Here is a 27001-nt window from a genome sequence, read left to right on the forward strand (position 1 = left end):
GCACCTCTGGAAGGCAAATACCCCATGAACCATTTGTACAACAGCTGAGCACAACATCAGATCAATCCACCACGCCGCTTCTCGTTCCGATTATGGACCGAGTAATAAACATCCCCAACCAGAGTAGGAATGGGATTCCTCTGCATAAACAACCTGATGGCATTAATGTCCACAAAGTTCTTCTGATTAGGGAACATGATGATTCCATAGATACTCACAGCAATCAAAGCACAAACGGTCCTCCAATTACCCAAAACAGCATGCTCCTTGGCTTTAGCCTCCAAGAAACTCAGATGAAAACCGGGTAACTTTCCTTTCTCCTTCAAACCCCCCTTGGTCACCTCCGGGCTCAAATAAAGAGCACGAGAAATCTCAACAGCATCAGGTTCCCCCTTAGTGACATAGAATGGAATCTGATCTCTGATCTGGATACCCAGGATGCTAGCATAGTCCTCCATCAAAGGTCCCAACAAGTAATCCGGGAAGACAAAACATCTCAAACCAGGGTCATAAAATTGGAGAAGAGTATGGATGGCGCTCCTATCACTGTCTGTGAGCCTGAAAACCAACTTCAGAATACCACCGTAAATCTCACGGAACAACCCCACATGGTCAGGTATAATCAGTGCTATCATATCTCTCAGCACACCAATCTCTGGGTCGAGGAAACTGTAAACAACATCGTCCTTCAAACCGGTCCTCATGTCTGGCCCCAAAGAAGTCTCTCAACCAGGATCTCAATCAAGAATGTCCCCTGCATATGGATAAACATGTGTTAGATGCAGATAAATGCAAAATGTGAATGATGCTGATATATGAATGCAATGCACTGTGCCATCCTCCAAGTCATCTGATCATCAACTGTACAGAAGCCCCAGTCTCTGAACTGATCACAACCATCTGAGGTACTGAGTAACCACAAATCCGACTTGGGGTTCCGAAATAAACGGAACGGAAGATACATATCCATCATCACCAGAGATCCTCTGAACAGATAACCACAAGACCCTCTGAACCAGCCCAGGGAATCCTGAAATAAACGGATCCCCACTGATAAATACCATGGACAGAACTCCGGCGTCTCAGAAATAAATCCATAAATCTGACTTATAAATAGGACTCTGATCAAAAACTGACCATTAGTCACCATCAAAGTCACCATCAGGACATGCATCTGTAAGAATCAACCCTCCCCTCACAGGTGAATTCTAATCAAGTCATCCTAAGGCGGATAATGGTCTTGACAATCGGGCAAAGATACTCAACGGGTTTGCCCTTTCGGGTGTGCCGCTTCAGCTCTCTTAAAATCGTCTAAACCAAAGATCCGGGAAAGATCGGTCACCGAAGTCAATAGCTCAAATGAAGTGACTCAACCAAAGTGGATACTCCACAAAGGAAAAGCTCCCTCAAAAGAACCTCGTCCGACTTGTGGTATGTCACGTCGCCCAAAACATGTTGACCTAACATGAGAGGCAACATGAGACCACACTAATCCTAGGTGTATACTCGGGCCTGGGTTTTAGCCCCACTCAGAACACCCACCCCAAATCATAGGACCCAACCTGTATAGAATCAGCACGATGATAACATGATGCATGCGAACATTTATGCAAATATATACACAACATAATAATCATAAATGCAATAAATAGAGCAGCACAAGCAACCTAAACTATCCTAGAGAACGCTAGGAGTGACTCGCTTAGGGAAGATGGACCAGCAAGAGGTCAACTTCGAGGTCCCCAACAGAGTCACCAGCTGTCGCATCCGCGAAAAACAATCGGTGGGAAAAGCAAAACAACAGAGCCGCCACCGTGCGTTATTTATCCCAAAAGAGGGAAAGGAAACGCTCGAAGTAAACCTGGAAAGGAAATGGTCTTACTACCGGAGATTGCAAGGATCGGGAGTCGGTTACGCAAGGGGAAGGTATTAGCACCCCTCACGTCCGTCGTACTCGACGGGATCCACGCTCAAAAGAATAGAATAAGGTTGCTGATAAAAAACTGCTCAAAGAATGCACACACACTGGAATAAGCACACAGGCGAAGGAAGACGGAGGAAGGTGACTCGGCAGGATGTCGCATCCTGGGCCTACGTAGTTTGTCAGAAACAAACATCAGAGTCGACGTAGTTCGGGGAAAATGGGCAACGGGCTCGCTAGGATATCGCATCCCATGCCTACGTATCTCATCTGGAATGAGAATCAGAGCTATCGTAGTTCAGCTAACACACGCCGAAACAAAACCAACACAGGAAACCGACTGCCAATCGCTGGACTTACGTCAGACTCCACACAAACAGGCAAACCTGGAAACCGAATGCCAATCGCTGGACTTACATCAGACTCCGAACCAACAAAACACACACAGGAAACCAACTGCCAATCGCTGGGCTTACGTCAGACTCCAAACAAAGAAGCAAACACAGGAAACCAACTGTCAATCGCTGGACTTATGTCAGACTCCAACACACACAAAGGGGTTGAAAAAGAAAAAAAGGCGCCCAGAGAGATCATCTCATCTCCTGCCTACGTACCTCATCTGGTATGAGGATCAGGGCGACGTAGTTCCCCTACGCAGGGAAAGAACTTATATCCTAACCAGATACAAAGGGAGACACAAACTACTAGGGAGACTACGACTCGAGCCTAGAAGTTGTCATGCATAAGATCCCTATGTTAAGGTTTCTATCTAACTTGCACAGGAAGCAAGCTAACCTAAACAGCACAGGCAAATACGTACAAGCACAAAAAGCAAGCACACACACTATATGCATACAATTGGGCTCATACAAGGCTAGGCTGCATAAGCAAGCCAACTGGAATGGGGTGTGGTTAGCTCTTAACCCTAACATTGAGAGTTAGGGTGAAGCAGATGAAATGGGAAGTGAGGGTAAGACCTCACAGCTCTTATCCCTGGCCTGGGAGAGCTTCAGACAAATGAAAGTGTGGGAGTTCAGAATGGAGGAACTCTTCTCCACATGACTGACACAACATGATCTTGGGTTATTATCCACAATGCATCAACACAATGGTGTGAGCAAGGTGATTGACACAACTGAATAGCAGGAGATGGATTACACATCTCTTTTATCTTCCAATTGCCTCCTAAGAGATCTTTACCTGCTTCGCACAAATTTAAACATTCACAAGCATTGCCTCTTAAGGAGGGCTTCAGACAGGTGCCTGCCCACATAACAGGACAGGTCTTCCAGACTACATGAAGTCAGAGAGTTATACCTTGGTGGTAAGCAAACCACAAGCCAAGCAAAAGCAAGTTCAAAAGAACTCAAAGCAACTTAGGTACCTGTGAAAAATCTAAACCAATCAGTTCAACTGTACAGACAAACAATCAACAAGCAATAACAAATAGACAGACAATGTTCACAATGTGCAAGCCACAAGGCAAACTCAAATGAGTTAGCATCAACCTACAAAACACACAAATGTTAGTAATCAAGAGCAAACATCAATGCTCAAATGTGGAAGCATCATCAACTAAGGACTTGGATGTCTAAACCTGAAACCAAAGCTCAACTGTAAGTCACAAACCACTAGGGTAAAGCCTAGGGTCAAAAGAGGGTCAAACATTCAAAACAGAACATGAAATTTAACATGAATCATCTTCAATCACATCTTGAAACATTCCAAAAGGTCTCATATCAATATCATTAACCAAAAGCATTTCATGATCAATTGAAGTTCAAGGCAATTTTAAAGCTCAAATGTGACCAACCAGAATGAAAAATCTCAATTAAATCAGAAATGATTTAAATAATTCCAACAAAATTCATGAGCAATCACAACATCCATAACATGCATCACACAAAAAATCAGGGCAATTGGAGATCATTTGGCATGGTAAAAACATCATTCAAATTGAACACCAAAAGGTGTGACACAAATTGTCACACCAACTTAACATGATCATAAAACAGAAATTACAATTGATAAAAATACCATATCAACACCACAATGTCAAGCAATGTGTCTAGTTTCACCATGCAAATTTTCAGAACCATTGGATCAAAGACCAGCATTTCACAAATGTATAAGCATGGCAAGGTCAAAATAGCATACATGTTCAAACATCCTAGCACAAAAAATAATCCAGTCAAGCACAACTTTGAAGTTAATGATCAAAAAATAATAGACAAGATAAGGATCACAATGCAAAAAATTGCGATGAATTTGGATGAGTTTTCAAATTGATATGAATTTTCTAAGATGAGAAAAATTAAAAAATGCATGTCAAGCATGGTATGGAAATATGGAGGGAAAGGAGAAAATACAATGAAGCATTTGAAAAATATGGCACGGCTGGGAATCGAATTAGGTGACAATTCAAATATGCGCGCCTTGGACAAAACGACACCGTTTGGACCCTTAAACCCTAACGCGCGCTCATGCATGGATTTAAAAATCCGCAGGTAATCCACATGAACTCGTGGCAAAATCCGCAACAAAACCTATGCGTTTCCTGGCTAAATTCGCAGGAAAACTGGAAACGCATGAACATGATGAAGATCATGAAGATCTTCATCTGGAAATTTCCAGATTCAAAAAAATGTTCCAGAAGTGAAAATCAAGCATAGCATCGTGTAGTGCCTTCAACATACATCAATAATCCACCAACATTTCATGCAAAAACAATCAAACACGCATGGATCGAAGAGAAGAAAATTCAACATCAAAACTTTAATCAATCGTATCTCACTCAAAACAGCACCAATTTGCACGATTCAAAGCTCAAATTCATCAGCATAACAAGATCTATAATATCATGGCAAGGAAAATAAAAAATAAGAGAGTTGATTTGTAACCTCTTGAAGAGCAGATCTGGAATTGGATGGATTCAAGGCTTGTAATAGCTTCAATGTTCCTCTAGGATGCTTGTACAAGTGATTGGAAGAGAAAATGGAGCTTAATTGTGCACGAATCCACCAAAACTTTGAATCACCATTGTTACTTCAAGCTTCAAGAATGCTTCAATGTGGCTCTGTTTGCTTCAATTCCACGTGCAATCTTGCTCAAGAACACCTCAGGAACAAGAATCAAGCAAGAGAAAGTGCTTGAATGTGAAGAATTTGGAAGAAAATTTTGAGAGAAAAATTTGAGAGTTTTGGATCTAGATCTGAAAGTTGTTGTTAATGCTGAAAACAGTTAGGTTTATGCTTATATATCCAATGCTAATCATGCTCTAATCAGTTTTAGCTCAAATGCAAATGGAATTAGCAAGTTATGGAGTGTAAGTGCAAATTGGGTTTTCACCTCTATGCATGAAATGCATGCATGAACAGTGCACGAATTCCTTTTAATTTCACTTAAAATTCAATTTTGGAGCCAATGGCAATAGCAAAATGTTCAAATAATGCACCAAATTTAAATCTCATGTTTTCCCTCCAAAAATCCAATGAATTATCCAATGCTCATATAAATGTAATTTGTGCAATGCAATGCATGGTTTGGAAGCTAGAGGTCAAAAGGAGAAGAATGCAAAAAGAGCCATCCATTTTGGAGTTTTGGTTGAGAAGTTATGTCCATTTGAATCTTCAAGTACACTTTGCCATGTTTTGATCATATCTCCTTAACCACACATGAGAAATTGATGATCTTGGACTTTTTGGAAATGGGAGAGAAAGATCTACAACTTTCATGTTGGACAAAATTTCATTTGAAGCTTTCTTGATGATGTAATCTTGAGTTGAATTTGGTCCAAAATCTTTCCATTTTTGGAAAGTTCAAATTACAGGTCACTTGCTATTTTTGGAAAGTCTTGATCTGACTTCAAATTCTTCAATGTTGATGTTTGAGATGTCATATGAGACTTGTTTGGACATGAATGAGGTATCTCTGACCACTTCCCACCTCCAAATCCACAGTTGACTTGGCAGTTGACATACAGTTGACTTGATCATGCACAGATGATTTTGAGCCTCAACCACTTGATGCAATGGCTCAAAAAATAAAACCCTAGCTTACACAAGCTCCACATAATAACCATATGATGATCTCCTTCTTTAGAAAGACCTCATCTCCTTGAGAAACCCTACCTATTAGAATGCAACTGATTAGGGTTGATCAGAGGTCAAAACCCTAATCCCAAAGCACATGATCAGGCACAATGAACCTCTTGGTGATGATAAAACCATGATGATGGTGATATACTCTGGCAAATAAAATAACACTCATCCTCCTTGAGGAACCAATAAACCCTAATTGAAGCACAAACCCTCAGATGGCTAGGGATCAATTCATGAGACTCTCAAGCTAGAATCTTTTAACCTCTCTATCTTCTGAGCAAGACTTAGGAGGATGACTTGCTTATTTCACATGATATACAAAGATGTAATGCCTAATGTCCTAAAAATGAGATGCAATATGCTAAGCTAGTCCCAAGAGAGGAGGGAAAATTTTGAGGTGTTACACCAGGCATGAGGTACAGGTTTGAGACCATAAAGAGACTTCTTGAGAAGACACACATGCTCAAGATACTATGGATCACGAAATCCAGGAGGCTGGTGCATATGCACGGTTTCATCAAGGTTTCCATGCAAAAAAAGGCATTCTTGACATCTAGTTGATGGAGACATCATGACTTGGATAATGCAATGCTAAGTACCATACGAATAGTGGCCGGTTTGACGACAGGGCTAAAAGTTTCACCGCAATCTATATCTCATTGTTGATTAGCATTGTTACTTGTAAAAGGAGCTTTGTATCGCTCAAAAGAACCATCAGATTTCTTCTTGTGCTTGAAAACCCACAAACTTCGAATAACATTAGCATTAGAGGGACGAGGAACTAATTCTCACGTCTTACTTTCAATAAGAGCATCATATTCGTCTTTCATGGCCATTTTTCAATTATGATCATTTAATGCATCAATGGGATTTGTAGCTAAATGAGAGATAAGTTTGTGGGTGGATGTATGTAGGTTGAAAAGTTTACGGGGATAAACAATTTCATGTTGTGCTTGGGTTGTGATTTAAGGTGAATGATGTGAAGGAGGAGAATGGGTGGCTGAATAGGTGATCTGTGTAGATGAGGTCATTGTTTGGGAGGGAGAAGGTGTTTGAGTCGTGGTTGCAGATTGTTGGGCTAAGGGGGTTATTGTGTGTGTGTGTGTGGGGGGGGGGGGGGGGGGGGTTGAATTGTGGTTTGAGTGGGAGAAGTATGTTGGGGAAAAGAAGAAATTGCCAACGTCTACCACCTTAAAGGCAAGAAAGATTGCCAAGGTCTACCACCTTAAAGGCAAGAAAGATTTTCAAGGTCTACCACCTTAAAGGCAAGAAAGATAGCAAAGGTCTACCACCTTAAAGGAAAGAAAGATTGTTAAGGTCTACGACCTTAAAGGAAAAGGAATGAATTGATTGAAGGAGGGTGTACAACCATAAGGTGTTGATATCAAAGAGAATGTGACCCAAAGAGAGGGTGTGATTAGTAATCCAAAGAGGAAAGAATTATTGATGTACTTGAAGAAGACTTTGTGAATTACTTGATTTGAATTGTATTAAAGTATATGAACAAAGGCGAATACCTTAAGGAACTGGGTCATTCGTCCCATACCCAAAGATATTCTAGACAAGGATAAGAATGCTCTACTCTCATCGTTCTTTGTTACTTAATGCTCATGGCGTGCAATTTGAATCAGGATTGGCAAGTCACTGATAGAAGATCCTGATTGTTGATCTTGATAATGCAATATTACTTGTTACGGAAGAAGACTTGACAATCATTTGATTCAAATATTGTTAAAGTCTATGAATAGAGGTGAATACGATGAGCAATTGGGTCATTCATCCCATGCCTAAAGATATTCAGAATGAGTTAAGGAATTCTCCACTCTCACTCTTTCTCTATTTCTTAAGGCTCATGGGACACAAGTTGAATTAGGATTGAAAAGTGTTGATACCTTTGATATGCTTGAGAAATAGTCCACTTTGTCTACTATGCTTGACTTGTATTGACTTTGAAGTCTTGAACTCTTGATCTTGAATCTGAATCCTGAGATCTTAAGCTCCTGAGGTCCACTACAACTCGAACACAAGGGACTTTCCCTATTAAGTGATCAAGGGTCTTTCGATCACTTGAATATGCATGGGGATTTAAGCACGATGCAAAGGATTTGGTTGATCAAAGGGAAAATATCAGCTGAATTATATACACCATAACCTTAATGACTAGATCAGTCCCATTGCATATATACAGACCTTGAGTTAATGGAACATGCAAAATCAGGAATTCCTAGATCCTAGGGACAAAATGCTAAATGTACACAAATTGATAAAATTGAATTTCGAATCAGGATTATTTAGAATTAATTAAAACCAATTAACTAATAAAAAAACATATGAATATATGATAAAAGTATTAGGCTAAGTCTAATTAACTTAAACCTAAAATTTCTAATGTTTCCAATTAATTAATTAATCATAATTAGCAAATAAAATCACAATTAACTAATTAACCTAATCATCATAATTAACCATAATTATATTAATCAAAAACAGAAAGTAAAAACTGTTAATCCAGAATATAATTAGGATTGGCTAATTAAGGTTAAGCTAAATCAAACAACAGTTAAATGAATATATTGAAGGAATGGATGCAGGCTTATGAAGGATGTGAATTGAAAGGGACTTGGGCCAGCTAGGGCACCAAGCCCAAATGCCACAGATCCAGGCCGATCCACCAAGTATCCAACACCATGAGCTATTCCACGGGTCCTAGGTTGTACAAGCTGAATCCAAAGAAGAACAAAAAAAAGCTTAAATAAATAACGCGAACGAACAATCACCCTTGAAAAGCGCTTATTCAAAAACTCCAGAACGGCATCATCATCGTGTTCAACACTATCGACGCGTCTTCATCAATTCCGACGTTGCATGGATACAACATCTAGTGTAGTATCGCATTTCAGCATTCATCATCATCCCGTTTTCAGAACTCCTACGTGTTTGATTCATGGCATCAACATCATCGTGGATTCGTGTTCGATTCAATTTTGGTATCGTGTTTTCCATGTGCATCTTCTTATTCGATTCGCTTTGCTTTTGCATGCACGAAAATGGGAAAATGGAATTGAAAACGAAGTGATAAATTCACCGGATTATAGCTTTGCTGCAAATAGGTATGGATTCTTCTTCTTCTTCTCTGATTTCGATTTGCCTCTTCTTCTCCAATTCTTCTTTAATATCTCCTTCTTTCTTTTGAGTTTGTATGCGTCACTTCCGTAAGAATTGTTATAAGGTCATGCACTAAGAATGGAGAGGTTCGCGAGGTTGTGAAGATTGTGTGAGGTTCTGAGTGAAGAGAGATTGAGAGTGAAGAACGCTCCAGAGTTTGATTCGTGTGGTTTGTGATTTCTGATATGTGAAGAATGATTGAGATTTTTCTGTTGTAGAACTTGATTTATAGAACTCAAATTCTGTTATCAAATGTATTTTAAATTACCTTTAAATTCATAAATCAGTTAGATATGAAATGTGAATTAGAGTTCATTAGCCAAATTCAAATTCAGTTAGTAAACTTGTTGGGAAATTCAAGTTCAGTTTGGTAAGTTAGGTCATGAAATCCAATGAGTAAAAAATGAATTTGGTTCGAATTTGGTTTTAATTTCGTCTTGTATGTGTTGCGTTTGCATCTGTTATAGTGGAAAGCGAAAATTCAGATTGTTGTTAATTCTGACTTGTGAAAATCAAAATTATGCAGGGTGGTAGATTGAATGTGAATGGTAACTCTGTTTTGAAATTAAAGTTGAAACTGGGATTCTTTGTCAATTGATTTGCAGGTTATAATTAAATTGGGAATGCTAATGTGCTATTAGAATGTTAGAAAAATGTTAGGAATTATTTGTTATGTGAAAGTTAAAAAATTCTGTTAGTTTATTCAATTGTTATATTAGAGGTTGTTAGTAAAATTTGAAGTGAATGTGATTTGTGTGAATCTTGTGATGCTGGTGGGACTTGGAATGTTTTGGAGATTCTGCTACACATTTTCTGGGGAGCTGCTTGGATGTTGAAGAATCGAAGAGATGCGTTCCGGGATCAAAATAGGTAACTTGGAATTGATGTTTAGCATAGAAATTGTGCATTGTGAATGGGATTAAATATGTATGTATTTTTGTATTGAATATTATTTGGAATTGTGTATTGGATGGAAAGTTAATTGAATGTCAAAAATTGTTATGGAAAGTTAATTAAATGCTATGCTATTCTTTCTTTGAATGTTGGATTATGGAAAAGTGGATTGTGTATGAAATTGTGTATTGAATGTTATTTTTGGATTAATGTTGAATGTAAAGCTAATCATGAATGAAAGTTTGAATGTGGATGGATTTTTATGGAAAGATTTGAATGTGTGTTTGAATGAATGGAATTTGTAAAAAAAATAAGCACAAGTTTAGTTTTAAGAAGTTAGTAACACAATCGAATGAATTGGTTCGTTAAAAATAAAATGAGTTAAAATGGCATAGAGAATGGTCAATGATACCAAGGTCAAGACAATATGGACTTAGAAATGGATGGTTGACTTTGGTCAACTAGTTGACTAAAAACTCAACACTTGACCAAAGTTAACTATAGGCTAGAAACTAGGGCTTTCTTGTGTAAAATGGACTTGATGAAAATATACATGGTGACTTGTAATATAAGAAAGGAGCTTGAATGAATGTGACTTGATTTTAAATAAAACATGTCTTTCATGACTTGTTCAAACACTTCCCAAGCCGAATGAATGTAATTGATTTTAAACAAGAATCTTAATCATGGACCTTGACTTGTATGTTGGATAAAACAAATGAACCCTTGAAATGAAAGGAAACCTGAGTTTAAGAACCTTGCAATTTGGACATAAACTTTTGGATGAAACACAATGCATTGACTTGGATCTGACCCAAAAACAAATGGAATAATGTAATGACCAAAGCCCCATAAAGAGGTTGGCCATTCAAGGATCAACTTCAGTTACCCAGCCACACTTACAATCCTTGATCAAACCCTAACACAAAGATACAAACCACAATGATCCAATAGGTGCCAACAACCAAAAATTAGGGTTTCAATGCATCATAAGATAACAAGTTAATCAACATGGCATATAAGTACAATCAATTTTCCCTGATTAGGGTTTTGTGATGCACACTACCTGATCAAAGTCCTCACACCAAGCATGAAGCTCTACAAACACATCCTAACACATGGGCCCCAAAATTAGGGCTTAGATGGATAAATGAAAACGCATGAGGTCAATGAATAGTAAAGTCAAGAATTAGAGTTTGACTTCACGGATGAATATCATGATGTGATCTCCTTGAAACAAGGTCCCAAAGACCAAGAAATTAGGGTTTCCCCTCATACGATGATCCAAACTCCAATACTCAAACAAAACCCTAATTTTTATTAACCACAAGCTTTGAATTTATGATGCTTATTAGGAAGTGTTAACATGAGTGAATGATGCATATGAATGAGGCATCAATGAGTACTAATGAATTTCGATTCATAGGTTAGATGAAAAATAAAAAAGGGAGGGAAAATTTTGGGGTATGACAGTTGCCCCTATTTAATCATCTTAAACCTGAATGTGCGAATTGTGATATCTTTTCGGATATTCGAGGTAGAAGAGGATTAAATACCAAAGTATTCGAGAATTTTCCCATTGAACGGTTATAAGGTAAGTGTATATGGAATATGAAATGGCAGGTTGACTTTTATAGATTCATCTACTAAGGGGTTTGATTGAAATATTTTGTGGGGAAGTATGTCAATCGCAAAGGAGAAACATGATATGCATGCTACATGTATGATTTATATTTTGTTATGGTGCATGAAGCCATGTATGCTTGTGTAGAAAAGGTTAGAGGTAGGCTCCGGGTCTGGTATATGAACAAGTAGCCCATAAATTTAAATATGAAAGTTTCATAACGCCTTTACATATAAGAGGTTTCAACTGAATCTTCCTTGACAGGGAAGTCAAAATTAAATCATCAATCCAAATATTGGAAACAAAGTCAACCATAGAGGTTCTAAAAAAGATTATCAACCATGAAGGTTAGAAAAAAGATTAAGGCTCGTCAACCATGAAGGTGGAAACAAGGAATTATCAATCACAAAGATTGAAAAAAAGGGTCATTAACCATGAAGGTTGGAAACAAAAGTTTATCAACTGTGACGATTGAAAAAGAATTATCAACCGTGAAGGTCGAAAACAAAGGATTATCAACCATGAAGGTCGAAAAAGTTTAATCAATCATGATGATTAGAAAAAAAGAGGATGATCAACTATGAAGGTTGCGATAAGATTCATCAATCACGAAGATTGGAAAAAGAGGATCATCAACCATGAAGGTTGGAAACAAGTGTCAACAACCATGAATGTTGGAAACAAAGAGATTATCGACCGTGACAGTTAGAAATGGATACCAAGAAAACTTGGCTTTAAAAGATTGCACAGATGAATATCGTAATGTGATCTCCTTGAACCAGATCCCAAAGACCAAGAAATTAGGGTTTCCCCTCATATGATGAGCCAAACTCCAATACTCAAACAAAACCTTAGTTTTTATTAACCACCAACTTTGAATCTATTATGCTTATTCAAAAGTTTTAACATGAGTGAATGATGCATGTGAATGAGGCATGAATGATTACTGATGAGTCTCGATTCACAGGTTAGTTGAAAAATTAAAAGGGGAGGGCAAATTTTGGGGTATGACACTAGTAGAGTCGTCACCTAAAGCTACACGAAATATACATTTTCCTTGCATAACCAACTTCCTTACACTTTTTTCTCTTTCCCCAGGTTTTATCGATGTTTTCCCTTTCCTTCGGGAATAAATAAAGTTTGATGCCAACTATGTTCTATCTTCGAGTGTGCGATGCATTCAGGTATATTTCGTGTAGCTTCAGAGGTAACGAAGGGTGACATGAAAAGCAATAACTTGTCACATCGGTGTTTCTAAAATTAGGGTTAGAAATTAAAAGGTCATGGGTTCAATCCCATAAACTACATATTTTTTATTTTCTAAATTTTTTTGTGTGCACCATATACCTCTCAACTGTATTTAAAGACAGGTTACGAACTGCTGATGCGTGTCCAAAGTGAAGGAAGATGTCGAAGTATATAGGGTGATTGGTTTAGTTTGTGGAAGATTAGAGCACCACCAAAAGCTAAACACTTACTATTGCGGATTTGTCATGTTTTCCTCAAAACTCGAGTCCGACTTCACCAACAATATGTTCTATGTCTTGTTATATGTCAATTGTGTGAAGGATGGGTAGAAGATGAGTGACACGTGTTCTTTGGTTGTACAAATTTTTTATGCTTGAGCTTGGTCATTGCTCAAAGGCTACAATTTTTTTATGAAGTAGGGACATTAATTCATGACATCTGTAGTAAAGAGGAAAAGACAGTCGCGAGTAGAGTTGTTGTCATGTTATGGTTTCTTTGGAATAATAGAAACAATTGGATATGTAACAATGAGAAGAGTGATGCAAATCAATTAGGTCTACAAGCATTGTTGGTGTAAGCCCTAGAGGTCAATACTTTTGGTACTTGTATCGAATTATTTATTAATAATAAAAGGATTTTTCTTTATTATGTTTGTTTAATAAAGTTCCTAGAATAGCTAGTCCGTTTAATGTATCAAGTGTGACTTAATCATGAGATCCCATTAAACATAAGGACAATATTCTTAAAGTATCTGTTGTCGAGCTTTATTGTGAAGTGGGATAATATTAAAGCATTAAGACTATTATGTATATAGACTGATGATCACATCTCATGGATCATGGATAAGGAGTTATCAAGTCTTAAACATAGGTATGAATATTAAGAGTAATATTTATACTAGATTGACCCGCTATGAGAATACTATATATAATGTTATGCGAAGTGTCATAAGTTATTCTCATGGTGATAGTGATGTATACCACCCTTCGACCTGAAACCACTATGGACCTTAGATGTAGAGTCGAGTGCCTTATTGCTGATCAAACATTTTCTGTAACTGGATGACCATAAAGACAGTTGATGGGTACTCAATGAAGCATGTTGAGGGACATGAGTGACCTAGATGGAATTTGCCCATCCTGTGTAATAGGATAAATGTCTACGGGCCCAATATTGAACTGGACAAGGATAACACAGTCTATGCCTTGTGTTCAATATAGATATAGGGGAAAAGAGTAATTGTACACATAAGTATTATCACAAAAGGATTTGTCAGATCACATGACATTTTCGTGTCTTGGATAACAGTGATGTGTTGCTAGATACCGCTCATTGTTTATTATGTTAAATACGTGATTTAATATAATTGCCAATGTCGCAAAAACCTACAGGGTTACACACAAAAGGACGGATTGATGAGAGATAGAGTAAATAAGGAACACCATAAGGTACAGTGAACTTAAGTGAATTGTAGAACATCGTAAGGTGCGGTGTACTTAAGTAGAATACAAAATATGGTAAGGTACCACACGCTTAAGTGATTTTGGCATATTATAAGATATGGGCCACATACACTTAAGTGGGCTTTTTAGCTTGCAGCTCACACAAGTGGTTCTATAAAAGAACCCTTGTGCAGAAGCATTTGTGAAGTTTCAATTTCGTTTCTCTCTCTCTCTCTCTCTCTCTCTCTCTCTCTCTCACTCAAAGCCTTCATTCGTATCAGTTAGCACTGAGATTGAAGGAATTCGTTCGTGTGGACTGAATAGAGGCGTTGTCACCATTCAACGTTCGTGATCGCTCCGTAGATCTGCATCAAAGGTTTCAATCGCCATAAGAGGTAACGATTCTACCACTGATCATGCCCATTCGTAAGGATCACTAAAGGAGAATTTTTTTAAATTCCGTTGTGTTTTGGATCGCTCTTCTCCTTTAGTGGTATCAGAGCCACTTAAGAAACTATGCATCTGATAGTTGTTTATTTTCTATATTTTCTATATTAATACGATTAAAAGACAGAATGAATCAAGGAATAAACGAGTAATTAAATTTGGCATCATGTGTGTACGATTTGGATGATTGATGTTGACTATGCTTCAGAATCCGACGTTAGTATGGTGAAGCAGCGATACATCGATCGTCCATAGGTTACGCAATTGAGATCAATAAAGTTATGTATATGATATAAGTAATCCTGATGCAAAATACGGTATATATGATATATTGTTTCTGTTTTGTTCATTCAATCACTTAATGGTTATTTTCCTTTGAGCGATCAATGGTCATTTGCTTCTTGATCCGACATTAGTATGGTGAAGCAATGAAGTGTTGATCAATCATATTGAATTAACAATCAAGGTGTTATTGACGTTCTGAAATTGGTGCATTAGTGTTCATGACGGCACAAGGACTGTGCTGTCAAAGAGTTATGCGATTTGGGTTGTGACTGCGCAAAAGTTGTGCTTTAAAGTATCAAGTGTTGATGCGAAAAACGACGTCGATTTCAAATTAATTGCTCATTAAAATTTTGCGTCGGGGTGATGTCCCTAACAACCCCGCAAGGGGGCGCTTCCCCCTTGACCCCCGTCCGTTGAACGGTCAGCGGAACCCCTGACTAACTCTGCGTAGTGTGATCGGTCGCCGAAATTTAATTTGGTTTTAATTTTAACAGATTTTAAATTAATAATAATAATAATATGTTTATTATTATTGTCTTGTGGTGATCGGTTATGGCCTTAATTTTCCTTTATTTTGTTTTGGGATTTTAAAATACGACCTGCGTGTCGTGCCTCTCTTTTAATCTCTTAATGTAACTTCTTTTCTCATCTCACTCCCTCGTATGTAAAACGAGTTTCTTTTATGTAATTTAATGTTATGAAGAAAGAGAAGAATAAAATATCAAGGAGGACAACCTTGAAGATCTTGCTTGGAGAAGCTTAGATCGTTATTAGGTTAACTTAGGTTCTCTCATTGGCTCGGGAGAACAATTGCACTAGGGGCCATAACTGTTTCATTATGTATGTTGATGCATGTGAATGTATGTTGATGCATGTGAGAGACGATTTATATGATAAATAAGCCGGTGAGATCAAAATAATTGCAAATTCCCTTAAATTAAATATTAAGTTTATGCTTTCCAAGTTTTAGCACTCATCAAGACTAATATCGAATAATGTAGGTTTCGCCTACGCGAGGTGTATATTCTATATTAATAAGGTGCGATGGGATAATTGTAATATCCAATTGCTAAAACAATGGGTCAAACTTAACTAAACAAACTATAATAAGATTATATATGTTTAGAAGCAAGAGTTTGAAATGATCCATGTGATGAATTGGAATAAGGAGTTATTCACCCAACTAAAGTATTCGAGAGTTGTATTAGATACAATTAGAAGGAGTTCCTATCTAAATAACCTAGTTTTGTGTAATCCGCCTACGCGGACTTAAAACAAAGTGAAATGTGGATCTTGGCCCACTATAAAATCTTCCAACGGGATTTTCCGAATCAAATGGTGAGGGTCATTTGTTTTGAGTAAAATAGTGGGAGCATATTTAATTAAAGGCCTAATTAAATATGTTATTGATACTTATATTTTCATTATTTTCATGTAGATTACCATGACAACAAACACCTCTAACAACATTTTGCGATCAATCCTTGATAAGGAAAAATTGTTTGGGACAAATTTTCTGGATTGGCACCGAAATCTGAGGATTATTCTCAAACATGATAGAAAGCTGTATGTCTTGGAGAAACCTGTTCCTGAAGAGGAACCTCCTAGTTCCGCACCTAAGGCAAAAAGAGATGCTTATAATAAGCATGTGGATGATGCCAATGAAACTTCTTGCCTCATGCTAGCTACTATGAACTCAGAGTTGCAAAAGCAACAGTTGAACATGGCAGCATTCAATATGATCGAACACCTGAAGATGCTCTATCAAAAGCAAGAAAGGCATGAAAGGTTTGAAGTTTCAAAAGCCCTTTTTCAAGGAAAGTTAACTGAGGGAGCCTCTGTAGGTCCCCATGTCCTCAAGATGATTGTGTATGTGGAGAACCTTGAGAGGTTGGGTTTTCCCCTCGGAAAGGAACTTGCGACTGATTTGATCTTGCAACAATTGCCAGATAGATTCAATCAATTTGTCCTTAATTTCAATATGAATGATATGGATAAATATCTCCCTGAACTTCTAGCCATGTTAAGAACTGCTGAGCAGAATCTGAAGTCAAAAGGGAAGTCCATTCTAATGATCGGAAATGGAAAGAGACAGAACTGCTAGCCATGTTAAGAACTGCTGAGCAGAATCTAAAGTCAAAAGGGAAGTCCATTCTGATGATCTGAAGATGCTCTATCAAGAGCAGGCAAGGCATGAAAGGTTTGAAGTTTCAAAAGCCCTTTTTCAAGGCAAGTTAGCTAAGGGAGCCTCTGTAGGTCCCCATGTGCTCAAGATGATTGGGTATATGGAGAACCTTGAGAGGTTGGGTTTCCCCTCGGAAAGGAACTTGCTACTAATTTGATCTTGCAATCATTTCCATATAGATTCAATTAATTTGTCCTTAATTTCAACATGAATGATATGGAATTATGTATTGGATGGAAAGTTAATTGAATGTAAAAAATTGTTACGTAAAGTTAATTAAATGCTATGCTATTCTTTCTTTGAATGTTGGATTATGGAAAAGTGGATTGTGTATGAAATTGTCTATTGAATGTTATTTTTGGATTAATGTTGAATGTAAAGCTAATCATGAATGAAATTTTGAATGTGGATGGATTTTTATGGAAAGATTTGAATGTGTGTTTGGATGAATGGAATTTGTAAAAAATAAGCACAAGTTCAGTTTTAAGAAGTTAATAACACAATCAAATGATTTGGTTCGTTAAAAATAAAATGAATTAAAATGGCATAGAGAATGGTCAATGATACCAAGATCAAGACAATATGGACTTAGAAATGGATGGTTGACTTTGGTCAACTAGTTGACTAAAAAGTCAACACTTGACCAAAGTTAACTGTAGGCTAGAAACTAGGGCTTTCTTGTGTAAAATGGACTTGATAAAAATGTACATGGTGGCTTGTAATGTAAGAAAGGAGCTTGAATGAATATGACTTGATTTTAAATAAAACATGTCTTTCATGACTTGTTCAAACACTTCCTAAGCCAAATGAATGCAAACAAGAATCTTAATCATGGACCTTGACTTGTATATTGGATAAAACAAATGAACCCTTGAAATGAAAGGAAACCTTAGTTTAAGAACCTTGCAATTTGGACATAAAATTTTGAATGAAAGACAATGCAATGACTTGGATCTGACCCAAAAACAAATGGAATAATGTAATGACCAAATCCCCATAAAGAGGTTGGCCACTCAAGAATCAACCTCAGTTACCCAGCCACACTTGCAATCCTTGATCAAACCCTAACACCAAGATACAAACCACAATGATCCAATAGGTGCCAACAACCAAAAATTAGGGTTTCAATGCATCACAAGGTAACAAGTTAATCAACATGGCATATAAGTACAATCAATTATCCCTGATTAGGGTTTCGTGATGCACACTACCTGATCAAAGTTCTCACACCAAGCATGAAGCTCTACAAACAGATCCCAATACATGGGCCCCAAAATTAGGGCTTAGATGCATAGATGAAAACTCATGAGGTCAATGAATAGTAAAGTCAAGAATTAGGGTTTGAATTATCAAATGAATATCATGATGTGATCTCCTTAAAACAAGGTCCCAAAGACCAAGAAATTAGGGTTTTCGCTCATATGATGATCCAAACTCCAATACTCAAACAAACCCCTAATTTTTATTAAGCACAAGCTTTGAATTTATGATGCTTATTAGGAAGTGTTAACATGAGTGAGCGATGCATATGAATGAGGCATGAATGAGTACTGATGAGTCTCGATTCATAGGTTAGATGAAAAATAAAAAAGGGAGGGAAAATTTTAGGGTATGACAGCTGCCCCTATTTAATCATCTTAAACCCGAACGTGCGAATTGTGAAAGCTTTTTGAATATTCGAGGTAGAAGAGGATTAAATACCAAAGTATTCGAGAATTTTCCCGTTGAACGGTTATAAGGTAAGTGTATATGGAATATGAAATGGCAGGTTGACTTTTATAGGTTCACCTACTAAGGGGTTTGATTGAAATATTTTATGGGGAAGTATGTCAATCGCAAAGGAGAAACATGATATGCATGCTACATGTATGATTTATATTTTTTTATGGTGCATGAAGCCATGTATGCTTGTGTAGAAAAGGTTAGAGGTAGGCTCCAGGTCAGGTATGGGAACAAGGAGCCCATAAATTTAAATATGAAAGTTCCAGAATGCCCTTGCATATAAGAGGTTTCAACTGAATCTTCCCTGACAGGGAAGTCAAAAATAAATCATCAATCCAAATATTGGAAACAAAGTCAACCTCAAAGGTTCTAAAAAAGATTATCAACCATGAAGGTTAGAAAAAAGATTAAGGCTCGTCAACCATGAAGGTGGAAACAAGGAATTATCAATCACAAAGATTGAAAAAAAGAGTCATTAACCATGAAGGTTGGAAACAAAAGTTTATCAACTGTGACGATTGAAAAAGAATTATCAACCGTGAAGGTCGAAAACAAAGTATTATCAACCATGAAGTTCGAAAAAGATTCATCAATCATGACGATTGGAAAAAAAGAGGATCATCAACAATGAAGGTTGCGATAAGATTCATCAATCACGAAGATTGGAAAAAGAGGATCATCAACCATGAATGTTGGAAACAAAAAGATTATCAACCGTGACGGTCAAAAAAGGATACCAAGCAAACTTGGCTTTAAAAGATTGCACAAATGAATATCATAATGTGATCTCTTTGAACCAAGGTCCCAAAGACCAAGAAATTAGGGTTTACCCTCATATGATGAGCCAAACTCTAATACTCAAACAAAACCCTTGTTTTTATTAACCACCAGCTTTTAATCTATGATGCTTATTTGGAAGTGTTAACATGAGTGAATGATGCATATGAATGAGGCATGAATGATTACTGATGAATCTCGATTCACTGGTTAGATGAAAAATTAAAAGGGGAGGGCAAATTTTGGGGTATGACACCAGCAAAGTTGCCAACTAAAGCTACACGAAATATACCTTTCCCTTGCATAACCAACTTCCTTACACTTTTTTCTCTTCCCCCAGGTTTTATCGATGTTTTCCCTTTCCTTCGAGAATAAATAAAGTTCGATGATGACTCTATTGTATCTTCGAGCGTGCGATGCCTTCAGGTATATTTCGCGTAGTTTCAGAGGTAACGAAGGGTGACATGAAAAGAAATAACTTTTCACCTCGATGTTTCTAAAATCGGGGTTAGAAATTAAAAGGTCATGGGTTCAATCCCATCAACTACATATTTTTTATTTTCTAAATTTTGTTGTGCGCACCATATACCTCTCAGCTTTTTTTAAAGACAGGTTACGAACTGCTGATGCGTGTCCAAAGTGAGGGAAGATGTCGAAGTATGTAAGGTGATTGGTTTAGTTTATGGAAGACTGATAACACTGAAATTTACCGTATTTTCGACTCCGATTTCACATGCATTCTAGTTGTTTTATTATCATTTTGTTGTGTTATTGCTATGTTTTCCTTTGTTTTCAGGTTTTTACTTTAATCGGAGCCCCGATCGAGAAATGGAGCGAAAAAGAGCCAAAAACCCTAAAATTCAGCATTTTGTTCGTGTGGCCTACCCCATGGCTGGCGCCATTGACCCTGCCATGACGTGTCCAAGCTCAAATTCCCTCAACTTCCACGTTCCCCATTACTTCCACTAAGGCGCCTCATTTTGTGCTTGTGGCGGGCGCCATGGCCTTGTGGCGGGGGCCATGGCCTTGTGGCGGGCGCCATGGCCTTGTGGCGGACGCCTTAAGAGGAAAATAGTTTCCCTCCCATTTTCAAGTTGAAGGGCATCCAAGTCATTTCCATCTTTTTACTTGCTTATAAATAGAAACTCGAATTCACTTTTACAATCATCCAAACTTAGAGCAGAGGCAAACTCAGAGCAACTTTGTTTCACTTAGGCATATATTCAGTTTTATAAAGTGGTAATCGCTTCGCATTGGAGTGTTACCACAATTGTGTAATCAAGTCTGTGATAGAGTCTGTAATCGAGTTTGGAGCACTTTGGAAGGAAGTTAATCCTGCCGCCATTTTCATTTCCGCTTTGTAATTTATTCAACCCTCCGATTGGAGCAGGTTTTTATTACTTGTCTTTATCTTATTTATTTTCCCGCACTCGCTTTACTTTATTTATTTCCTCGCACTCGCTTTACTTTATTTATTTTCCTGCACTCGCTTTACTTTATTTATTTCTCGCACTCGCTTTAAATTATTTATTTCTCGCACTCGCTTTACTTTATTTATTTCTCGCACTCGCTTTAAATTATTTATTTCTCGCACTCGCTTTACTTTATTTATTTCTCGCACTCGCTTTAAATTATTTACTTTCCGCACTCGCACTACTTTTATTTACTTTCCGCACTCGCACTATTTTTATTTATTTTAATGCACTTTTACTTTACCATGTCTAGCTAAATTTATAAGGTTAGAATGTAAGGATCGTAATTGAACCAGTAATCCGTACAATTGTTTGTAGAAACACTTAAGGGCTATTTTAACTTTCAACTTAAGTTTTCCCGCACTTCAATTACGTTGGGTAAGATTGAAAGCCGTCCAACGTCTATTTAAACTTAATTGTTTTTAACTATTTCAAAAACAGCGAAAGCGCTTTGTTTAGTTCATTAGGAGATTTTAACATTAAGAAGAAAAGAGATTTTAAAACTATTTTCGGACGCGTTTATAAGTTTAGAGTCTGGTTCGTGAGAACCTCTTTTGGTTAAGAAATCCAGGTTATAATACTTTTCAACTTAGTCAAGATACTATATTTCTTAAAAATAGGTTTACTACTCTAACACAATGCACGCCTTTTTATAAGTGACAATAAGAGGGTTTGATTAGGGAGTACAACTCGGTTCTGAAAACGCGAAAGCGACAGTTCCTGTTAAATTAGTTCTTTTTAAAGTAGGAAACACTGCCCATAAGTAGCTCTACTAGCAAGTACTTGGATTATCAATCGATTACGTGAATTACATTCGATCCTGTCTTTATTAATTAAATTTACTTCAATACTTTACTTTTCATTGCACACTCCAAAAATCCTTATTTCGATTGCCTTTGATAAACACCATAACAATAGATAACGATAGATTGACACTTGGTCTCTATGGATTCGACAATCTTTTATATTACTCTGACGCGTTCGTATACTTGCGAAAAACACCGCATCAAGTTTTTGGCGCCGTTGTCGGGGACCAATTTCGTCAAAGTTCATTTTCCTGTTGTTATATCGTTTAGACTTAGGCTATTTCCCGCCGGTCAATGCGAAGAACTCGCAGCACCCGAAGTTTAAGCTTAGTATACCCTCTGGCGTAACCTGAACGTTACGCTCGCGCACGTTTATTCTTTCATAGAATTAAGAGAGCTATGGCCGAAGATCAAAACCAAAGACCTCTTAAGGACTTCGCCCAACCATCCCAGCTAATAATTTTGAACTTAAACCATCTCTGTTGCAACTAGTGCAACAAAGACAATTTGCGGGTCTCGCTACTGAGAACCCAAACCAACATTTAAAAATATTTCTTCAATTAGCAGACACTTTTAAAACCAATGGAGCTTCTCCTGAGGCAATACGTTTAAGATTATTTCCTTTTTCCCTCAGAGATAAAGCCCTATCATGGTTAGATTCCCTTTCACCCAATTCCATTACGACTTGGGATAACCTTAGAAGAGTTTTTCTGGCTACATATTTTCCCCCGAGTAAGACCGTCGTTCTTCGAAACCATATAACTAGATTTACCCAAAACCAAGGAGAATCGTTGTTCGAAGCTTGGGAGAGATATAAAGAGTTGTTACGAGCATGCCCACATCATGGTTTAGAAAATTGGTTAATCATTCAAACCTTCTATAATGGACTTCATTACAACACAAAGATGACCATCGACGCTGCCTCAGGTGGTGCTCTGAGGAACAAACCTTATCCTGAAGCTAGTGCCCTCATCGAAGATATGGCTCAAAACCATCAATCATGGGGAGTCGAACGAGCGACAGTTGAGAAGAAGGAAGCCCAAGGAGGAGTGCATGAACTAAGCTCTATAGACATGATGCAAGCTAAAATGGACGCATTAGCCCTTAAAGTCGAGCATATGTGCATAAACCCGAATACTGTAGCCGCAGTTTCGTCGGATTGTGAGATATGTGTAACCAAAGGACACCAATCTGCAGAATGCAGTCTATTAAACGAAACCCACTATGAGCAAGTAAACTACACCCAAGGGAACCCATATTCGAATACCTATAACCCTGGATGGAGGAATCACCCGAACTTCTCCTATAAAAACAATAACCCTATTCAAAATAATGCACCTCCGAGACCTAGTTATCAAGCCCCAAGATCAAATCAACCTATGCAACCTGTGCCACCAAAGCCGAGCCTTGAGAAAATTATGGAAAATTTTATCACCACTCAAACCCAACAAAACAAGGAGTTCATGAACCAAAACATTCATGTTAACGAATTGATTACTCAGTTAGGAACCAAGGTTGACCAAATAGTTACTCATACCAAGATGCTTGAAACCCATATCTCTCAGGTAGCTTTAAACCAAGCCCCTCAGACTACACCTGGAGGACAGTTCCCTAGACAACCTCAACAAAATCCGAGAGGACAAGCCAATGCCATTACCCTACGAAGTGGGAACGCTTATGATGAGCCACCAAACCCTAGATTGAGTGAACCCAAAACTTCTAAGGAATGTACCAAACCCACGAACGAAGTAAAGGAACCAGAGGAATCTGAAAACCAGGAAGGTCGAGAAAAAGGAGAAGAACCTAAAGATAACACTTATGTACCACCCCCGCCATATAAACCACCTATACTATATCCGCAAAGACTCAAACAAACCCAGATCAATAAACAATATCAAAAATTTATTAAAGTTATAGAAAAACTTCATGTAGAAATCCCTTTCACAGAAGCCATCACCCAAATACCTTCTTATGCAAAGTTTCTCAAAGACATCCTTACCAACAAACGTAGACTTGACGATCCGAAGCCTTTGGAATGTAATGCTATTTCCGAGGACAAATTAGCAAAGAAAGATAAAGATCCTGGAAATTTATCCATTCCTTGCCTTCTGGGTAATCATGTCATCGAAAAAGCTTTTCTAGACTTAGGAGCTAGTGTGAGCCTAATGCCTTTAGCAGTTTGTGAGAGGTTAAACTTAGGAGAATTACAACCCACTAAGATGTCACTTCAGTTAGCCGATAGATCTGTTAAATATCCGATAGGCATTTTAGAAGATATTCCTGTTAGGATAGGTCAGTTATTTATCCCTACTGATTTTGTTGTCATGGACATCAAAGAGGACAATGATATACTAATCCTTCTAGGTAGACCATTCTTATCGACTGCATGAGCCATAATAGATGTCAAGAAAGGAAAGTTGACATTTGAGGTAGGTGACGAGAAAATAGAATTTATACTTTCGAAATTTCTTATGGCACCTGTGATGGGAGACTCGTGTTATGCCTTAGATATCATTGATGAATGTGTTAGAGATTTAGAACAAAAAGAAATTATAAAAACAATTAAGTTACCATCAACTCTCATAAGGGAAGATGATGACTTTAAGAAACCCTACATCGATGATAACCTTTACGAATGTTTATCCCTTACCCCAGATCCTATGCCATGCCCTAAGAAACCAACCTTAGAACTTAAGGAACTGCCTAAGAACCTGAGATACGAGTTCCTCGATGAAAAGATGAACCGTCCAGTTATAGTTAGTGCTACCTTGAGCCAAGAGGAAACGAACCAACTTTTAGACATTTTACGAAGATATCCCTCAGCCTTAGGATATAATATCTCTGACCTGAAAGGTATAAGTCCATCTGTATGCATGCATCGGATTTCGCTCGAAGAAGATTCAAAACCCTCCAGGGAACATCAGAGAAGAATAAACCCTATAATGAGTGATGTTGTTAAGAAGGAAGTTCTTAAGTTACTTGAGGCAGGTATAATCTACCAGATCTCGGATAGTAAGTGGGTGAGCCCTGTGCATGTAGTACCTAAAAAGGGAGGCATCACAGTCGTGCAAAACGATAAAGGAGAACATGTAGCAAAACGTTTAGAAGGAGGATGGAGGATGTGTATAGATTATAGAAAATTAAATAAAGCAACTAGGAAGGATCATTTCCCTTTACCATTTATAGACCAGATGTTGGAGCGTCTAGCCAGACATTCTTACTTCTGCTATCTAGATGGATACTCTGGATTCTTCCAAATACCTATCCACCCCGAAGATCAAGAAAAAACTACCTTTACATACCCTTATGGAACTTTTGCCTACAGACGAATGTCGTTCGGCCTCTGTAATGCCCCAGCTACTTTCCAACACTGCATGATGTCAATCTTCGTAGATTACCTAGATGGTATCATGGAAGTGTTTATGGATGATTTCTCGGTTTGCAGATTTGATTTCCACAATTGTCTTGCTAACCTTGAGAAAATCGTAGAGAGATGCGTGGAGGTGAACCTCGTGCTAAATTGGGAAAAATGTCATTTCATGGTAACCGAAGGAATAGTCTTAGGACATATAGTTTCTGAAAAAGGCATAGAGGTAGATAAAGCTAAAATAAAAGTTATAGAAAACCTAAAACCCCCAAAAACCATCAGAGAAGTCCGAAGCTTTCTTGGACACGCTGGATTCTACCGACGTTTTATTAAGGACTTCTCCAAAATAATTAAACCTTTAACCGGACTTTTAATGAAAGATGTTGAATTCATTTTCGATGAAAAATGTAATGACGCATTTAATCTTTTAAAGCAAGCGTTAGTATCGACACCCATGATGAAACCATCTGATTGGTCGAAACCTTTCGAGATAATGTGCGATGCTAGTGATTATGCCGTTTGAGCCGTTCTAGGACAAAGGAAAGATAAAAAATTACATGCCATTTATTATGCCAGTAGAACCCTAGATGCTACCCAACTTAACTATGCAACAACTGAAAAAGAATTACTCGCTGTAGTTTTCGCTATAGACAAATTTAGATCTTATCTAGTAGGAGAAAAAATTATAGTTTACACCGATCATGCTGCCATTCGTTACCTATTAAGTAAAAAAGATGCCAAGCCCAGGTTACTCCGATGGATTCTATTACTACAAGAGTTTGATTTAGACATAAGAGATAAAAAAGGCACTGAAAATGTAGTGGTCGGTCACCTTTCTAGGCTAGAACATCTAAAACCTGAACTAGTACCCATAAATGATGACTTCGCCTATGATAGACTGATCGCTAGAGTGGAAACCATTGAAGATAATAACCTAGATCCTTATGAGCACCCCCAAAATTCCTTAGCAATAAGTAACGTACCCTGGTATGCAGATTTCGTTAATTACCTAGCTGTTGATATAGTACCCCCTGATCTTGATTACCACCGCAAGAAGAAATTCTTCCACGATGTGAGAAACTTCTATTGGGACGAACCGCTCCTTTTCAAAAGGGGTAAATATGGCATTTTTCGCCGTTGCGTTCCAGAAGAAGAGGTAAATAATATTATCAAGCATTGTCATTCTGCACCCTATGGTGGACATGCGAGCACCTCTAAGACATACGCCAAGATTCTTCAAGCTGGCCTATTCTGGCCCACCTGGCGCGATGTCTATGCTTGCATTGTTAAATGTGATAGATGCCAACGCACTGGAAACATTTCAAGGCGTGATGAAATGCCTCTAAGAAACATTCAAGAAGTAGAACTCTTTGACGTATGGGGTATAGATTTCATGGGACCTTTTCCACCATCCTTAGGAAACAGGTATATCTTACTAGCTGTAGACTATGTGTCTAAGTGGATTGAAGCTATAGCTGCACCCACAAACGACACTAGGGTAGTAATCAAACTATTTAAAAACTATATATTCCCTAGATTTGGAACA

The 27001-nt window shown here is 37.8% G+C and overlaps 1 long non-coding RNA gene and 1 other non-coding gene across 2 annotated transcripts; one reads left to right on the forward strand and one right to left on the reverse strand.

Moving 5' to 3' along the window:
* Positions 1 to 8758: 8758 nt before the first annotated feature.
* LOC127129184 (uncharacterized) lies at positions 8759 to 10204 on the forward strand. The gene is made up of 2 exons (XR_007806205.1): positions 8759 to 9131; positions 9713 to 10204. It is a non-coding gene; the product is annotated as an uncharacterized LOC127129184 (long non-coding RNA).
* Positions 10205 to 22831: 12627 nt separating this feature from the next.
* LOC127133241 (small nucleolar RNA R71) lies at positions 22832 to 22938 on the reverse strand. Its single transcript, XR_007807229.1, has one exon. It is a non-coding gene; the product is annotated as a small nucleolar RNA R71 (small nucleolar RNA).
* Between the last annotated feature and the right edge of the window lie 4063 nt (positions 22939 to 27001).

The sequence above is a fragment of the Lathyrus oleraceus genome, chromosome 3 (genome assembly GCF_024323335.1).
Source record: "Lathyrus oleraceus cultivar Zhongwan6 chromosome 3, CAAS_Psat_ZW6_1.0, whole genome shotgun sequence".
NCBI lineage: Eukaryota > Viridiplantae > Streptophyta > Magnoliopsida > Fabales > Fabaceae > Lathyrus > Lathyrus oleraceus.